We start from the raw sequence: 14,400 nt of genomic DNA on the forward strand, positions 1-14,400 counted from the left end.
CCCTGCTTCCTGGGAGGCGCCAGTGTTAATAACCGAGAAGTTTCAGGGGCTGAGTGTTAGCTGATCCTCCTCGCTGCCAGGACCATTTCTAAAAGCCTCCTCCTGTTCCTGGATTCTTATCAGCTGTCTGGCGGAGGTCTTCTCACTCACCTTCCAGGTCCTTTCAGGGGCAGGAGAACAGGACACATGGGCGTTTACCGGGGCACATCTCTCAGCAGCCCCCAAGGAGCCCCCCAGGAAGGGCCGCGAGGGCAGGCTCTGGGGCAAGGCTGCCTGCGTCCGACCCGCATCTCTGCACCGCCAGCAAGCAGCTGTGGCCTCCGGCACACCATCTCCACACACCTCCGTTTTCTCACCTGGAAAATGCTGATAACAGCTCATTTTAAGTGTCGTTTTTGAGAGAGTTGAAGGAGTTAAGGGCTTCCCTCATGGCTCAGACAGCGAAGAATCTGCCTGCAATGTGCAAGACCTCAGTTCAATTCCTGGGTCAGGAAGATCCCCCTGGAGAATTCCATGGGCAGAGGAGCTGGGCCGGCTACAATCCGTGGGGTCACAAAGAGTCGGACACGACTGAGAGACTGACATTTTCACACTTTCACTTTCAAAGAAATTAAAACACAGTTCTTGGGCCAGGGTCCATCATATTGTCCTTTTCAATAATTGTTGGCTAATTCTGTCACTCCACACCCCTGACGTGTGTGGACCTCTGGTTGGGATTTATGATTTAACCTGTTCGCTCCCAGCGCTAAGTGGGTTAAATGTGATTCATTACAGAATCGAGAGGAGGAAGTAGCCCCTGGTGGCTTCAGCACAGGCCTGTCGCTCGTCCAGAGGCCAGGGCGGGCACTGCTCCTAGTGGGGAGGAGGAACCCTCCAGCCATCATGTTTCCAAAGACACAGTTTTCTCTCCTTCTCATCCCCCATGGCACATCAGGAGGGAAGACGGTGGCCCCGGGCCCACCCCTGCACGCGAGCCTGCCCCACCCCCACCCCTTCACACGAGCCTGCCCCCACCCCTGCACGCGAGCCTGCCCCACCCCCACCCCTGCACACGAGCCTGCCCCCACCCCCACCCCTGCACGCGAGCCTGCCCCCACCCCTGCACACGAGCCTGCCCCCACCCCCACCCCTGCACATGAGCCTGCCCCCACCCCTGCACGCGAGCCTGCCCCACCCCTGCACATGAGCCTGCCCCCACCCGACATGCGCACAAGTACCACAGATGGACTTTCCACCTTCATAATCCTTCCCAACACAGGACTCCAGGCTTCACTTTCATGAAGCTGACATGTGAGTTGAAATCAATTATCTCTTCTGGTCGGAGCTTCTTTTTCTTAGTCTATTTCCACATTTTCTAGCTCTGAACCCATGGATATTGGAAAGAAACCCTAGGGAAGGTATTAAAACACCGAGCCTGCTGGAGCACGTATGCCTGACTCTGGATTCACGGTCTCCAGTGCAGAGAGCATCCTGGCTTGAAGTTAATGCCCAGGGGCAAAATAGAATTGGTCTGAATGTCTCGGCTTCCAACACCCACGATGTCCACAGATCTGGATGTTGATGAAGCCAAGATAAAATTACTGGAAAGTTATTGCAAAGTTTCCTGAAGCAGTGTGCTAAAGCAATCTTACACCAAAAAGATTTTCCTTGTTGTAAAATAACTCTACCTTTGATGGTAGTGGTGATGGTGTGTGTGTGTGTACATATATGCATGTGTGTGTGCAGATGTGTATGTGTATGTAGGACCGGCAGGTGGAAGCAGGGGTCTCTAGGCAAATGCCTACAGGAAGTCTAGATGATTCCAGAATTGGTAATGAGAGCACCAATGAGCTTCTGGGGAAAAAAAATGTATACTTTCCCTCGTGGAGACAAAATTTTTCTCTGTGCTATTTTCCTATGATTTCTGACTCTGTCTTGTGAGCAAATATACAGGACGTACTTAGGGGTTATTTATTATAAATGAAGTAAGTGAAAATACTCCAGAGAAGAAAGAAATATGACCCCCAGGAAGAACAAGAAAATTGAGCTTTCCACAAACGCACCTACGGCCGGGGCCTCATCGGCTTCCGCTTCTCTCTCTTCCTCCGCCGCTGCTGAAACTGACAAGAAGGTAATTAGATTCTGCTCTTTCAAGAGCCGAAGACTCGCTCACTCCAGTGTTAAGGTTCCGCGGCGCCCGGGCCTTTCCTGAGGACTCTGCCTGCACCGTCTCACAGCCTCTCTCCTTCCTGACCCTCTCCGGCCACTTGTCACCAGCCAGCAGCGGGGAGAGAGGGCCACCAGGAGAATCCTGGGGTCTGCGCCTCGGAGGAGCATCCCAGGTGGGGCTGGGCCCCCGGCTGCCTGCGGCTCTGGGCCCAGACCCTCGCTCTCCAGCCCCCAACACCCCCAGATACACGCCCTGGGCAGGCCTGGCGGGCTCCACTTGGGAGGGAGCCCCGAGGCGGGCTCTGCAGATACCACAGCGCTGGGAGGCCCCCTGCTTCATCCCCCTTCCCTCTTTCCATCAGCGCCTGCGTACTTACTCCCTCTGCACACTTGTCCTGAGTGCTTGATACACAGTTCAGTTGGAAGAAGATGCTGCATTTTAGTTTAGTTCTTACTGATCTTTTCCAATTGTTTGTCTTTTAAACTAGTATGTTGGAGAACATTTTTTCCCCTGATAAGACACCTCCCTTCCTCAACTGCTCAAGTGGAAGCAGCAGCCCTCAGATCAGGTACCACCCTGCCCAACAGAAACGGGTTTGGGGGGGTCCACTCTGCCCCCCCAGTCACAGAACAGACAGTCACGTCACAAACCAAGATTCCCCTTATGGCCGGTGGGACCCCGCCCGCCCTTCCTCCATCAGCAGCCCAGGGTCTCCCATTCGTGGTAGGCAGGGAGCCTGTTCTCAGAGAACACCAGCCCAGGGTGCCCAGAGCCTGCCCACCGCCCAGGCTGGCCCAGCCCCCAGGCTCGCCCAGCCCCGCAGACACACCATCCCTGCCGGGAGGGGTCCCTTTAAAACCAGAGCCTCAGCCGTTTGCAAGGCTCCTGGTGATTCACTGCAGTCTGAAGGTCAACTATGAAATCCTGTTCAGAGTACAACTGTGGGGTGCTTTTCATTTTTTTCTCCATGAGAATCAGCTGAAAACTCAATTAACATGTGAAGAATGAAAGGAGTCCATCCTTCCTGGTCTTTACCATCATGTCTAGGAAAACTGCCCGTCTCTCCATTCCCGGGTAGCAGCTTATTTCACAACCGGAGACAAACTAGGTCACGGGGCTGCTGTCTCCAAACAGCAGCAAAGCCCCCCACCCGCCCAAGAAGAGAGCGGCTGGGAGAAGTCAGCGCCCGTCTCCCCACACCCTGCACTGGGCCTTGAGGATAAACAGGCCTGTTGGCAAGCGGAGCACAGACCAGCAAATGGGACTGCAGGACAAGGAAGGCTGGACAGTGGAAGCGCTTGTCTCAACAGCTGACAAGCAGGTGTTTTGCCAATTATCCAGCCTTTCAAAGGCCACTCTGTCTGTGCCTTTGGGGCTGGAATTACTCAGCTTCCCATCACGGCCTCAACCTCAAATTCCGTTTCCTAAAGAATTCATCCTTATCACCCGGTTTCTTTGCCTCTAGCCTATGACGATTTCAGATGGCTCTTTTATCACCATGAATGTGCTCACTTATTTACAGTTACCTTCCCACCCCTCATGGCTCAGTTGGTAAAGAATCCGCCTGTGATGCGGGATGCCCGGTCGGGAAGCTCCGTGGAGAAGGGATCGGCTACCCACAGCAGTATTCTTGGGCTTCCCTGGTGGCTCAGCTGGTGAAGAATCCCCCTGCAATGTGGAAGACCTGGGTTCGATCCCTGGGTTGGGAAGATCCCCTGGAGAAGGGAAAGGCTACCCACTCCAGTATTCTGCCCTGGAGAATCCCATGGACTATGCAGTCCATGGGGTCGCAAAGAACTGGACACAAGTCAGTGACTGTCACCTCACCTCACTTCCCACCAGCACACAAACTCCACGTGGGCGCACCCAACACCATCTCCCCATCTTGCTCCCTGAGGGGAGCAGACAAGAGCACTACATTCACACACGCAGCTACACAGAAAATAGAGACAGGTTACTGGTCTTAGTAATCTTAAAATGTTTGTTGTTGCTCAGTCGTTAAGCCGTGTCTGACTCTTTGTGACCCCATGGACTGCAGCATGCCAGGCTCCTCTGTCCTCTACTATCTCCTGGAGTTTGCTCACACTCTTTTCTATCAAGTCATTGATGCCATCCAACCATCTGATCCTCTGCTGTCCCCTTCTCCTCTTGCCCTCAATCTTCCCCAGCATTAAGGTCTTTTCCAGTGAGTCAACTCTTCCCATCAGGTGGCCAAAGTTTTGGAGCTTCAGCTTCAGCATCCGTCCTTCCAATGAATATCCAGGGTTGATTTCCTTTAGGATGGACTGGTTGGATCTCCTGGCAATCCAAGGGACTCTCAAAAGTCTCCAACACCACAATTTGAAAGCATTAGTTCTTCAGTGCTCACCCTTATCTTAACATATTAACATGTTTTAATGTGTAACATATAAGCAATACATAATATTAAAATTATATATGCATACATTTACTCATGTCTTTCAGCATATACGGATGTATGGGTTTCCCTGGTAGCTCAGCTGGTAAAGAATCCACCTGCAATGCAGGAGACCTGGGTTTGATCCCTGGGTTGGGAAGATCACCTGGAGGAGGGCATGGCAACCCACTTCACTTGCCTGGGAAATCCCATGGACAGAGGCGCCTGGTGGACTACCGTTCACGGGGTCACAAAGAATCAGACGTGACTGAGTGACTAACACACACCCGTTCAAGAATACATATGCAATTCATTCATCTATTCCTATGTATATTATTGAATAACAGAATTGTATATAATCTTACATTTGCCAAGAGAGAATGACTTTCTATATAAGATTTTTTTTTTAATGTCCATTTATTGGATTGCCAGGTCCTAGCTGCAGCACATGCGTCCTCCACTGTTTTGCATGTGGGCTGTTAGCTACAGCGTGTGGCATTAATTCCGTGGCCCGGGATTGAACCTGGCCCCATTGCACTGGGAGCCTGGAGTCATAGCTACTGGACCACCAGGAATCCCCCTCTGTATCAGGCATTGATATGCATATTTGTTATCGTTTAAATAATACACCTAATTTCAGAGACAACGAGTTACAGGGAATACCGAGTAGACAGTGGTCTGGGACGTGCCGGATGCAGAAGCCCGCGGGGGCGGCCCTCACATGGGGGTTGTTTCTGGGTCACAGGTCTGCAGCTCCCTCGGAAAGCCATCACCTGGATTCTGGACAAGCCCTCCACAAACCCTTCGAGGCCAACACTCCTCAGATTAAATATTTAAAAGGTGAAGGAGGAGGAGGAGAAAAATCTTAGGGTGTGAATACTTTCAAAAAGCCGCAGCAGCCAAGTGTGGATGAGCTTGTAAATTAATGCCCCGATTGCTCCCTGTGAAGAAAATGGAATTACAGAACTTGGAAGGTGTCTGTGTTCCAGCCAGCCTCCTATGAGATGTGAGGCCCGTGGGTGAGCACCCCCCCAGGGCTGAGCCTCCACACCCATGGTCCTCGGGCGGGCAGGAGCTGGACGGCCAGGCTGCGCTGACGGGGCAGAGCCAGCACTTGGGCCACACGCTTATGCTGGCACCACAGGGAGCAACTCACCTGAAACTCACGAGTCCCGGTAGTCATCATCATCCTCTTCTATTTACAGGTGGACAGACTGAGGCAGCGTGGTTGCCTGGCTGGGGATGTAAGAGCGGGACGATGGCAGGTCCAGGGTTTGAACTCAGGACACCCGTGCGTCACCACTGCGTGCCAGAGGCCCGGGGCACACGGTGGGCCCACCAAGAGGCTCAGGGAGCCAGGCTCAGCTCGCAGGTCCACAGAGCGCCTCCTTAAATCACTTCCAGGGCTGAGATGAGGCTGGGGCCCATCACCTCGTCCCGACACTCTAAACACTTGCCTGCCGGGCAAGGAAAGCCGGCCTCCTTCCCTCCTCCCCGATTCCTCCAAGAGCAAAGGCCTGACTGCTCCAGGGGTCGGAACAGGGGTCCCACTGGCTCCCCTTTGCTGTTAGAGCCACCGCGTGTGGCAGGAAACGCCCCAGGGGAGCCTTCTCCACTCGGCGCCGCCCCGGGCCCTGAGTCAAGCCCTCAATCGCAGCCATCATCGCCCCCACCGCTGACTTCTCCCCAGCGCCCGGCAGCATGCACGCCAGCTCAGGCTTGTGCCAGAGAGAGGGGCAGACTCTCACGCCCTCCTCACCTTCCTCAAGTCCCAGCCTGGGCCCTGGCCCTTGACCACCAGCGATCTGGGCCACCTGTCCACCCTCACCGCCCCCAGGCTTCTGGACTCCTCAGGAACTCCACGGAGATGAGAGGGAGCGTGGGCTCCAGGGAGGGGCTGAGTTGGCCGGGCCCCCCTGCACACCAGCTTGTGGGCCTGGGCCGCCTTCTCCTCTCAGGGGGAGACGTGACTCCAGGGGTGGGGCAGAAGAGGAGGCAGGAGCTCACCGCTGCACGCGTTCACGTCTGCAAATGCCCCACACGGAGGCATGGAGCGGGGGTCCCAGCAGAGAGGAGCAGGGCGTCTGACTCCAAGAGCTCAGACCTGAGCTACTCCGGAGGGAGCCCACAACCTCCGGGCAGGATCAGACCCAGGAGGGGGGCAGGTCAGGCTTTCAGGCCACACCCCAAGCTCTTGGGAGACGGAGGCTGAGGACTAGAGGTGGGGACCCCCCATTCTGGGGTCAGGGAGCCCACAGATTTGAAGACAAAGAAACCTCAGTCAGAGCAGAAAGAAATCGCCCCCCAGCTGTGACCACCGCAGCCTTTCCACACATGCGGCTGTGTCCCGACTCCATCCACAGGACAGAGGGGCCGCCGGGGGGCCGGCCCGGGCTCAGCTCAGGCAGCCTGCCCCTCGGAGGATGCCGACCCCAGGAGTGGAGGACACGGTCTGTGTCTGTGCGCCTTTGGGGCCTTCCTGCTCCCCTCCTGGGGGGAGAGGAGGCCTCGGGTGGAGAGCACAGAGCAGTTAGAGTAAGCAGAGGCTGGCAGGGCTGTGCGGGCGTCAGACCCTGTTCTCCACTGGGAAGGGGTGGTCAGCCATGCCGGAAGGGCTGGGCGGGGAGGGTGAGTGCCCAGCGCTGTGCTGGCCGTGTCTGCCAGCAGCTGGGGGGTGTCGGGGAAGCAGACGTTCAGGGTTTGCCCACGGCTATGGTGTCAATACTCCAGGCGAGGCCGACATCATGTCACAACCGGCTGGCCGTGAGTGCGGAGTCAGGACACGTGAGCAGGCTCTGGCACACCCCGGGCAGGCCCGCCTGTCTGTCCTCTGCCCGAGGACCGGGCAGCCCATGGCCGCAGATGTCGCAGCACCCCGCGCCCCCGCCGCCGGGGTCCCCACCCCCAGGGGCTGCAGCTCTCAGCAGGGCCCCCTTCCTTCCACTTCCCTGCACCCCAGGGCCGCCCTCAGCCCTTGAACCTCCGACCTCACCGAGAGGTCACGGGTGCCGCTGCAGGCCTCCAGTGGGTCTGTCTAAAACACCTCCGTCTACATGAGCTTTAATTTTCCTGAACTCAGACCTGCTGAAGGGAAGCCTGGACCCGAGATTTCTGACCTCACCCCGCCCGATCCCACCAGTCTCGTCCTGGCCAGTCTGAGCGGGTATGGACATGCCCGGGCACCTCCCAGGGCCAGGACCTGTGGCTACAGAGGCTGCATGGGCGCCAGCTGGCCTTGGGCCTCGCGCTTCACAATCTCACCTCCTATGTTGTTATAGCAGTCCTCGAGGAAGAGTTTTTATCTCTCTGTTTGAGGGAATGGCAACTTACTCCAGTACTCTTGCCTAGAAAATTCCATGGACGGAGGAGCCTGGCAGGCTACAGTCCACGGGATCGCAAAGAGTCAGACATGACTGAGTGACTTCACTTTAAGGGAGAGAGAGATTCACCAAGCCAGGGAATCTGGTCCTTTCCCATGGCAGAAGGCAAAATCTCAGCCTGAAGGTGGGCCTCCCGACCTTGGTGCTGCCCCCACACTGTCTGCTAAGGGCCCGGAGGGGTCACAGGCTCCCAGGACAGGGACGGGGTGCCTGGGGGCTGAAAACTGAAGCGTGTCCTGAGCAGGGAGTGTCTGCAGGCGGCTCCTCTGGGGCCCAGAGGTTCTGTGCGTCGTGCAGGGGTGGCTGGGAGCATGGAGCTGATCCACAAAGAAATGATGACCACAAGGTGGGAGGCCACAGTGCAGAAGACACCGGGATGAGCAGACTTCTCCGAGAGAGGAGGCCCCCAGCCCGAGGCCCGTTTTCCACTCCTGGCTGAGGGCCAGACACTCCCAGGGGCCAGCAGAGAAGTGGGGTGGCGGGGGAGGGGGTGAGTCGGGGTGGTTGATCAGATGATTCAAACCGCCCACGTGCCAGCCTTCCCCAGGCGGCTGGGAGTGGACATGTGGGTGAGAGGCAGGTCCCAGTGCCCCTCCGAGACCCCCAGGCCTCCTCCAGAGCCTGAGAGTGCAGGGCAGAGGAACAGGGTCCCAGGGCCCTGTGGGATATGAGGGATCATGAAATGCTGGCCCGGTTCAACCAGAGGAGACAAACCGTGGCTGTGAGTGACGGGCTGTCTGGACAGGGAGCCCTCTGCACACAGAAGGCTCGCTCACTCTGGAGAAGAAGCAGGCCGGGGGATACACAAAGGGCTCGAGCCTGGAGCTGAGCAGGCTGTTTAAGAAAAAAAAAAAAAAAACAGGGCAGTCAAGGAAATCTGAATAAAAAGAAATCACAGCACATTTTAAATTTCCAAGTGCTGGGAAGGCCACCGATATGACAGAATCCAGGGAAAACCACAATTTTTTTTATTAATTAACAGCCCCCTGTAACCTGCTTCTCCTGGCAGCACGCTCTCTCATGGCTTTTTGAGTGGCAATTCCGTGGGCTCGTTTCCTGGGGAGATGATGGTCTTGACTCTAGCACAGCTCAGTGAAATGTTCACATTATCATCACTGATGCTTAGAAAGATTTCTTTCTTTGTAGCTCAATGCCGGTAATGTCATGCCGTTTTTTTTCAGATGCTTGTCAAACTGGAAAAATACCTCTTGAGTGTCTTTCGGGTCATAGCGGCGCGGTTTGTGTTGGTGCGGTGAGTCCTGGGGCGGCCACAGAAGACGCTGGGCCGCCAGCCCACGTGCGGCCAGGATCCCGGGCCAGGTGGGGACGGCAGTGCCCAGGCCGAGTGTGTCCGCGGCCGCCGCACGCCCCCTGCTGCCCTCGGCCTCGCAGAAAGAGCCCTGACGTCGGATGCCCCGACCCACTTGTGTCCGCACGCCCAGACAGGAACAGACTCTGGATTTTCCCTGTGCTCGCGGATGTGCTCGACATTTCCCAACAATGCATTTATTCAGAAACATTGATACATTTAACCATAATTCTAACCAACTTTGTCGGGCCTCCTGATGCTTCCGCCATGACTAGGGAATCTTTCATCATCAGTCACTGCTCTGCTGGGACCGAAGTTCTCCAGCACGTTGTCCGCCGCACTGTCTCCTCAGGCAGCCGGACAGAGGCCCGAGCTGCCCTGGGCACTGAGGACACATGCCCCTGCCAGCAGGGAGCCACGCGGAGGAGCGGGTGCCGTGCCCGCCAGAGGCAGGAGAGCCCCCGACCGCAGGGTCAGGGGAGGCAGGCGGGCGCTGACCAAGGTACGAGAGGGTTCTGCGTGGACCGCAGCCAGGCCACCAGCTCAAGGACACCCAAGACAAAACAGCCAGGAGAGGAGAGTGACCTACAGCCCACCCTAAACGGCATCGGTCACTGCTTAGAGGAAAGGAAGGCGGACGCGAGCTCCAGGAGGTGGGAACAGTGTGTGGGAAGGGCCGAGCAGGAAGCAGTGGACATGTGCCCTGGACAGGAAGTGACCGATGGATGTCAAAGGGGCCACTGCATGGTGAGCGGGGTGGGCGGGGGGCTCCGTGGGGCCTTCTCTCCATCTTCAGGGAGGCGGGAAGCCGTTGCAAGACTCCAAGCTGGTGGCAGGGGGTTCGCTGAGCAAGTCCAAGGGGGACCCAGGTCAGCGTGGAGGATGGGCCAGAGGGGCAGACGGTGGGGCCAGGTGGGAGGAGGCAGGTGTCCAGACCGGAGAGGGTGGTCTGGGCTGAGACCAGGCGGGAAGTGGATGAGGCCTGGGAGGAACCAGGGGTCTCTGGGGGAGGGTCTCACCTGGGTGGGGGCGGGGCCCACCCAGGGTGCCCTCTCCACCTCTCCGCTCACCTGCTCACTGACCACAGTCTTCGGTCACGGGGATCTTGTTTCTCCCGCTCACCCATGTGAAAAATAGCACATACTGCACCCTGGCCTCCCATCACCCCACACCGTGAGACGCACACTTGGTCTATTCAACCCAGGTCTCTCCATTACAGGCAGACAGGCCCCTGAGAGCCCCTCCCAGGGAGGGAGCCTTGGGCAGGCAGGCAGTGGCGGGCTCCATTCTTCCTGCCCCAAGGATGAGCCGGGCTGGCCTGTCTGATAGCCCCTGTCTCCTTTGCAATGTTCCTTAGGGTAAGCACCCAGCCGTATTCATCTTCATACACAAGAGCCTGTTCAGGGGTTGTTGAGATATTCCCATTTTACAGATAAGAAAATCTTTCTTGGAGAGAGTCCCCCAGGCCAAGACCCAAGGAAAGCCTGGCAAAAGAAGATAAGAGGACTTGGCAGGTCCTTCTGGGCATCGTGCTCATCTCCAACCAGAGGCTGCTCTGCCCCGTTCCTAGGACTGCGCCGCCGTGATGCTGGGGCCCAGGCTCCCACCGGCCCTCACCCAGGTCCCCTGGCTGTGCCCAAGGACAGTTCCAAAGGGCCGTCCTCACCAAGGGGGCCATGAATGCCGCTGTGCTTTGGGGTCTGGGAGCAGGCTTGGAGCCTGCGCAGCGCTCTCTGGGTCTGCAGCCCCAGACGGCTCACGGCTTCCTCTCCTGTCCTGCCTGCCTGCCCGCACCGTGCCCACCAGCCTGGATAACCCAGGCCCACCCTTGTGATGGTCGGCTTTCTGTGAGTATAGCTATGGTACCCAGTCAGGTCACCAAACGCTAACCCAAGTGCTATTCAGAGGAATTTGCAGAAGGTTAACACAACACTCATTCAACTTTAAGGAAAGGAGATTAGCCTTGACAACAGGGCTGGGCTTCACCCCACCCAGGAAAGCCTTAACAGTACAAACTGAGATTCCCTGAAGGATAACCCATCTTCAGAAGTGCAGCATCAAATCCGGCCTGAATTTCCAGCCTTTGTGCCGTTCAGACGGGCCCACCTCCACCATCACGGGAGCCGTCCCTTTAGAAAGACTTCCTGCTCTCTGTACGCTATGGTTCTGTCTGAGAGCGTGCAAACACCCAGGCTTCTCTGATGAACACCCGCTCTCTCTGTCTGCCTTCTAGCCTCAAGGAAGAAACAGAACTAAAGGAAATGTGGTGTGGACGCTTGCCAAGAGGGCCCATCTTCCTCCAGTTAATAACTGGACTTGTAACAGACCGCGAGCCTGGCCCACATCTCAGAGTCCAGGATCTGAGTCTAAACTCTGCACTGGGTTGAATAAAGTCCCCCCAAAATATGTTCAAGACCTAAACCCCTGAGCCTATGAACAGGAACCTCACTTGGTAAGAGGGTCTCTGTGGATGTGATGAGTCAGGTAGCCTGGCTTTGGGCGACCCCAGTAGCATGACTGGCCTCGGGCAGGAAGAGGAGGACCCGGACCCAGACAAGAGGTTACCTGTAGATGGAGGCGCAGACTGGAGTGACGTGTCTACACGCTAAGGGTCATGAAGGACTGCCGGAAACCACCAGAACCTGGGAGAGAAACACAGAACAGATTCTGCCTCTGAGCCTCCAGGAGGAGCCAGGCGGCTGACACCCTGACTGCAGGCTGCAGGCCTCCAGGACCCTGGAAGCAGTGACCCAGTTTGGGGTGCTCTGTTACGGCAGCGGGAAGAGACTGATGCTCTGTCCTCAGTGCACCGTCCCTGATTGCAGACACGGGGAGAGCCATCTGCACGCCCCCACACACGCGTGCTCAGCTGTGTCCAACTCTGCGACCCCATGGACTGTAGCCCGTCAGGCTCCTCTGTCCATGGGATTTCCCAGGCAAGGATACTGGAGTGGGGTGCCATCTTCTTCTCTGGGGGATCCTCCTGAGCCGGGGATCGAGCCTGCCTCTCCTGCCTCTCCTGCGCTGGCAGGTGGGTTCTGTACCACGGAGCCCCCTGGGAAGCCCCCACCCCAATCAAAGATGCTACTGTTTTACAAGCACCCTCTATCCTGCTGTTGAACTCTGAACAGAGACCTCATTCGAGGTCAGAAACACCTTCCATAAAGAGAAGTGCCATGGTGCAGAGACTCGGACTTACAAGCTACAATCACCTCCATCGGTGCTGGGACCCACAGGGACCTCAGGAGTCCTCGTCCTGGCTCATCTCTAAGGTCCAGTCTGGGGCATGTGCAGTGAATACAGAAAGACCCATCATCCCTTCGCCAACGTGCTGCAGCACAGACGTCCCCACGCCTGGCCCATCGCCCGATCCACGTTCGACGTTCCGGGCTAAAGCAAGTGGGTTCCTGGAAGTCCTAATTTCCAAGGCAGCTAAGCCCAAGCCTGCTGAGGAGGACACCTGCATCAGGATATTTGCGTCGTATATTTCTGTTGGAAAAACCCACTGTGAGTGCTCGCAGCCTAGAGTCACCGGCACAGAGATGTTTGATTTGCGCGAGGACTGGAGCCGCGTTCGGCAGCTCCTGGGGCAGAACTTCAAGGCTGTCTCCCCCTCGCTCCTTTTCTCACCGTCTCTCTATCTCCAGGCAAGAGAAAGCTGACAGGTGAGTCTTTTTCTACCCGTAGCTGTAATTTGACATTAATAACACGGACGATCGGCAATCAGCTGGCAATGTGTGGCGCCATGATAGAAAAGGGGATGAAGCCAGGCCAGAGCAACACTGCATTCAGAGTGAGCTGGGCTAAAATTGAAGACATCTCATCATAGAAGTTTGTTGTGCAACTTATTGTTTGGGGGAAAGAAACCTCTGCAGGCCCACTAGTCAATGGCCTGAGGTCCCCGAGCTCTGCTTCCCTGGCTTTGAAAGGAATCGATGCCCCTTGGATGGAGACGCTGAATCTGAAAGGAACAGGTTTCAGTAGGAACAAAAGACATTTTCCAGTCTGTTCCAGAAAGATCATCTGGACGGGTTTGGTACACACTCAGAGAACGATAGGAAAGACTCGGTCTTCTGAAGGTGTGGAACCAAATAAGATGCATGAAATGAAATACTCGTGAGGTTTGTTTTCTGTTTACGCACTCCATCCACCCTGCCCTCTGCCTATAGACGCCCTCTGATCCCAGTCCGGGTTCTGCCAAAGGGGCGGGGGCAGCAGGGGGTGTGAGGTGGGGGGTCAGGGTGCTACTCCCCAGCGCCTTCCTTCAGCCTGAGCTCGAGCGGGACAGCCTTGCTGTCCAAGCCCCTGAGGCCCACTTTCTCCGCAGCTCTCCTTTCCTCAGCGTCTCTTCTCTGCCCTTCCTTGGACCTTTCAGCTAACCGGGGGCTGTCTGTGCCCCACAAGCCTGCCCCACATGCCTCTCAGGCATCCCTGGTGATCTTTCTTCTAATGTCAGCGGCAGCGTGACCTTGTGGATCTTTGCAGAAGCCTAACTGTTGGGAAGTACCTGCCAGCCACCCTGGTCCACGCTGGTCGTCACGTCCGCCCTCTGGGGAGCAGGTTTCTGTTTCTGCTCTAGAATCCACACCCCCACCCACACAGGGCCGTGTCTGACACCGCTGAGTTACGGAGACTCAGAGGGAGGAGGGGGTGGTCCAAGTCCCCGGGAGCCACGGGCGAGAGACTAAAGACCCCAGGTGGGGCTCGCAGCCAGGGAAGGGTGGCCTCGTGCCAGAGCTAATGGGAATAATTGTTATTTCTCAAAGATTTCAAAGCAGAAGCAACTCTCCCCCAAATTAAGGATATAAATGCTGCACGTTCCTAAAGACTCAGGTCTCAAGCACTCAGCACATATTCTCTGAATCCTAACTGTGTGTCTGGCGCTCTTCTGGGGTCTGGATCACAGTGGGCAAAGCCTTCTCAGCCCTTGGGAAGCCCACCATCCACTGCAGCATCCGTGTAACAGTGGGACCCGAGGAGGACGCCCCCTGAGGCAAAGGCCGGGGTCACCACCACCTGTCTCCGGGGCTGCTCACAAGTGCAGGCTTAGAGGCCCTCTGAGAGGTTTGGGTCCAGCCCAGGAGGCCTGGGAATCTACATCTCACCATCAGGTGAGTTCCTGCCGTGGTCTAGAAACTCGCTCAGACAGAAGCTGCATTTCTGTATC

The sequence above is a fragment of the Cervus canadensis genome, chromosome 8 (assembly GCF_019320065.1).
Source record: "Cervus canadensis isolate Bull #8, Minnesota chromosome 8, ASM1932006v1, whole genome shotgun sequence".
NCBI classification, from domain to species: Eukaryota; Metazoa; Chordata; class Mammalia; order Artiodactyla; family Cervidae; genus Cervus; species Cervus canadensis.